Genomic DNA, 4972 nt, shown 5'->3' with positions numbered 1-4972 from the left:
TTCTTCTAAGGAGGGCGGATAATAGTAGGTGGGGTCGGGCGTGGTTTATTCGAGTGGGCGGGGTGCTGTGATGGCATAGTGAGTAGAGCACATCCATTTATGTGAATTAGTTGAAATGGGAGGAACTAGGGCGGGGTCATAGGTATGTGGGAGGAGCTAATTGTATTATTATACCTGTTAGTATTTTTTGTTGTTCTTAGTAACCCCTCCCCCTCCAGATGTCGCCCCTCCAGGAGGTCCCCCTTTGAAGGTCCCCCCCTCCAAAAGACCCAACCCCTCATGAAGGTCCCCATCCCCCTCCAGAATGCCCCCCTGCCAGAATGTCCCCCCTCCAGAAGGTCACCCCTCCCCTTCCAGAAGGTTTCCCCCCTCTAGAAGGTTCTCCCTTCCTCCCCCTCCAAAAAGTCCTCCCCCTCCGGAAGGCCCCCCTCCCCCTCCAGAAGGTTCCCCCCCCCCTCTAGAAGGTTCCTCCCCCTCCAAAAGGTCCCCCCTCCCCCTCTAGAAGGTTCCCCCTACAAAAAGTCCTCCCCCTCCAGAAGGTTCCCCCCCCCCTCTAGATGGTTCCTCCCCCTCCCAAAAGGTCCCCCCTCCCCCTCTAGAATGTTCCCCCTCCAGAAGGTCACCCCCTCCAGAAGGTTCCCCCCCCCCTCTAGATGGTTCCTCCCCCTCCAAAAGGTCCCCCTCCCCCTCTAGAATGTTCCCCCTCCAGAAGGCGCCCCCCCCCCCCATCTCCGTCCACAAGGTCCCCTCTCCACCTCCAGAAGTTTCCACCCTCCTACTCCAGTTGCTTCCCCTCCCCCTCCAGAATGTCCCCCCCTCCAGAAGGTTACTCCTCTACCTCGCCAGAAGGTCTCTCCTCCCCTTTCAGAAGGTTCCCCCCCCTCCAGAAGGTTCCCCCCCTCCAGAAGTCCCCCCCTCCAGAAGGTTTCCCCCCTCTAGAAGGTTCCCCCTTTCTCCTACTCCAACAGGTCTTCCCCCTCCAGAAGGCCTCCCTTCCCCTTTATAAGGTTCCCCCCTCCAGAAGGCCGCCCCCCCTCCAGAAGGTACCCCCTCTAGAAGGTTCCCCCTTCCTCCTCCTCCAGAAGGCCCCCCTCCCCCTTCAGAAGGTTCCCCTCCTGTAGGTTCCCCCCTCCCCCTCCAGAAGGTTGCCCCCTCCTACTCCAGTTGGTTTCCCCCCGCCCCCCTCTCCAGAATGCCTCTCCCTCCAGAATGTTCCCCCCTCCTCCAGTAGCTCCCCCCCCCTCCACAAGGCCCCCCCCCTCCAGAAAGTCCCCCTCCCCCCCCTCAGGGCCCGGACATTATTTGCTGTTCAGCACTGCGCCCCTTTGGTCGTTTTGCGGTCATGCCCCGCCCCCTCCTCCCTCTCATCACATTTCCTTTGCTGGGATTTTTGGTTATTTTATTATAGAAACAAAATATAAATGAAAATGTAAAAAACGATCATTTCTCCTTTCTGTTATAAAACATCCAATTTCTTCCTCACTTTTGACCGCAATCTCTTCTGCCCCAACAGATGGCTCCTCCCTCTACACTGAGCTCCTCCTTCTGCACCGAGCTCCTCCTTCTGCACCGAGCTCCTCCCTCTACACTGAGCTCCTCCCTCTGCACCGAGCTCCTCCCTCTGCAATGAGCTCCTCCCTCTGCAATGAGCTCTGCGCTGTGATTGGACACAGCCGATCAGCTGAACCCATTCAAACCTATGCTGTCCAATCATAGCGCGGGGCGGCTCCCAAACCACGGAGGAAAGGGCAACCAGAGACTTCCAGAGGATGGGAGAGGCTCTGCACAGATTGGGGTAGGGAGTTCCAGAGGATGGGAGAGACTCTGCACAGATTGTGGTAGGGAGTTCCAGAGGATGAGAGAGACTCTGCACATATTAGGGTAGGGAGTTCCAGAGGATGGGTGAGGCTCTGGACATATTGAAGTAAAGAGTTGCAGAGGATGGGAGAAGCTCTGGACAGATTAGGGTAAGGAGTTCCGAAGGATGGAAAAGTCTCTTGAAATATTGGGATAGGGAGTTCCAGATGATGGGAGAGGCTCTGAACAGATTGGAGTAGGGAGTTCCAGAGGATGGGAGATGCTCTGGACAGATTGGGGTAATGAATTCCAGAGGATCGGAGAGGCTCTGGACAGATTGGGGTAATGAATTCCAGAGGATGGGAGAGGCTCTGGACAGATTGGGGTAGTGAGTTCCAGAGGATGGGAGAGGCTCTGAACAGATTAGTGGAGGGAGTTCCAGAGGATGGGAGAGGCTCTGGACAGATTGGGGTAGGGAGTTCCAGAGGATAGGAGAGTCTCTGGACAGATTGGGGTATGGAGTTCCAGAGGATTGGGGAAGCTCTGGACAGATTGGGGTAGGGAGCTCCTGAGGATGGGAGAGGCTCCTGACAGATTGGGGTAGGGAGTTCCACAGGATTGGAGAGGCTCCTTACAGATTGGGGTAGGGAATTCCAGAGGATGGGAGAGGCTCTTTTCACATTGGGGTAAAGAGTTCCAGAGGATGGGAGAGGCTCTGGATAGATTGAGGTAGGGCGTTCTAGAGGATGGGAGAGGTTCTGGACGGATTGGGGTAGGGAGTTCCAGAGGATGTGAAAGACTCTGGACAGATTGGGGTAGCGAGTGTCAGAAGATAGGAGAGGTTCTGAACAGATTGTAGTAGGGAGTTTGAAAAGTTGAGAGAGGCTCTGGACAGATTTGGGTAGAGAGTTCCAGAGGATGGGGAAAGTATATGGGCAGATTGGGATTTGGGTGGACTGTCTCCAGCCTGGTGGCACCTTCTATGGGGCATTAGGATGGCTTGTCTCTAGCCTGGTGGCACCTTCTATGGGACATTAGGATGGCTTGTCTCTAGCCTGGTGGCACCTTCTATGGGACATTGGGGTGGACTGTCACCAGCCTGGTGGCACCTTCTATGGGACATTGGGGTGTACTGTCTCCAGCCTGGTGGCACCTTCTATGGGGCATTAGGATGGACTGTCTCCAGCCTGGAGGCACCTTCTATGGGGCATTAGGATGGATTGTCTCCAGCCTGGTGGCACCTTCTATGGGACATTGGGGTGGACTGTCACCAGCCTGGTGGCACCTTCTATGGGACATTGGGGTGGACTGTCTCCAGCCTGGTGGCACCTTCTATGGGGCATTAGGATGGACTGTCTCCAGCCTGGTGGCACCTTCTATAGGGCATTAGGATGGATTGTCTCCAGCCTGGTGGCACCTTCTATGGGACATTGGGGTGGACTGTCCCCAGCCTGGTGGCACCTTCTATGGGGCATTAGGATGGATTGTCTCCAGCCTGGTGGCACCTTCTATGGGACATTGGGGTGGACTGTCCCCAGCCTGGTGGCACCTTCTGTGGGACATTGGGGTGGACTGTCCCCAGCCTGGTGGCACCTTCTGTGGGACATTGGGGTGGACTGTCCCCAGCCTGGTGGCACCTTCTATGGGACATTGGGGTGGACTGTCTCCAGCCTGGTGGCACCTTCTATGGGACATTGGGGTGGACTGTCCCCAGCCTGGTGGCACCTTCTATGGGACATTGGGGTGGACTGTCTCCAGCCTGGTGCCACCTTCTATGGGACATTGGGGTGGACTGTCCCCAGCCTGGTGGCACCTTCTATGGGACATTGGGGTGGACTGTCTCCAGCCTGGTGGCACCTTCTATGGGACATTGGGGTGGACTGTCTCCAGCCTGGTGGCACCTTCTATGGGACAGACTGCCTTGTCCATAGAGGGGCAGCTGGGGAGGCAGAATCTCTGGTAAAGATCACACGTCTGCACACGTGAATGTCGCCCTCCAGGCACCCTTGTTGTCACTCCAAGTGTCCTGTGGGGGGAGTGACCAGACCTCCATCTGGCCTCAGGGTAAGGTACAAATGTCTCTACACTTGGTCAGTCTGGGAGCTCCGCCCCTATTGTACATTGGTCCAATGATTTCCACCACAGAGCCAGGGAGTAAAGCAGTCTGCGCCACAATGGGGTCATAAGGGACAGTGAGAGACTTCTGTCATGCTTCCAGTTGCTCCTCCCACATGATGGTCGACTGCACCCTTCAAACCATGGCCTCCTTACCAAAGCCACACTCATCTCCCAATGGCCTTCTTCACAAAGCTGCACCCTTCAAATCATGGCCTCCTTACGAAAGCCATGGTTTGATGGGTGCAGCTTTGGAAAGAAGACCATTGGGTGATGAGTGTGGCTTTGGTAAGGAGGCCATGGTTTGACGGGTGCAGCTTTGTGAAGAAGGTCATTGGGAGATGACTACGGCTTTGGTAAGGAGGCCATGGTCTGAAGGGTGCAGCTTTGTGAAGAAGGCCATTGGGAGATGACTACGGCTTTGGTAAGGAGGCCATGGTCTGAAGGGTGCAGCTTTGTGAAGAAGGCCATTGGGAGATGAGTGTGGCTTTGGTAAGGAGACCATGGTTTGAAGGGTGCAGCTTTGGAAAGAAGGCCATTGGGTGATGAGTGTGGCTTTGGTAAGAAGGCCATGGTTTGAAGGGTGCAGCTTTGGGAAGAAGGCCATTGGGAGATGAGTGTGGCTTTGGTAATGAGACCATGGTCTGAAGGGTGCAGCTTTGGGAAGAAGGCCATTGGGAGATGAGTGTGGCTTTGGTAAGGAGGCCATGGTCTGAAGGGTGCAGCTTTGGGAAGAAGGTCATTGGGAGATGAGTATGGCTTTGGTAAGGAGGCCATAGTCTGAAGGGTGCAGCTTTGTGAAGAAGGCCATTGGGAGATGAGTGTGGCTTTGGTAAGGAGGCCATGGTCTGAAGTGTCCAGCTTTGTGAAGAAGGCCATTGGGAGATGAGTGTGGCTTTGGTAAGGAGGCCATAGTCTGAAGTGTCCAGCTTTGTGAATAAGGCCCTTGGGAGATGAGTGTGGCTTTGGTAAGGAGGCCATGGTCTGAAGGGTGCAGCTTTGTGAAGAAGGCCATTGGGAGATGAGTGTGGCTTTGGTAAGGAGGCCATGGTCTGAAGGG

Source organism: Staurois parvus, unplaced genomic scaffold, assembly GCF_062004578.1.
Source record: "Staurois parvus isolate SC_StPar_1 unplaced genomic scaffold, SC_StPar_1.0 ptg003934l, whole genome shotgun sequence".
Lineage (NCBI taxonomy): Eukaryota > Metazoa > Chordata > Amphibia > Anura > Ranidae > Staurois > Staurois parvus.
The sequence above is the reverse complement of the archived record's forward strand: the minus strand, read 5'-3'. Positions refer to the sequence as shown.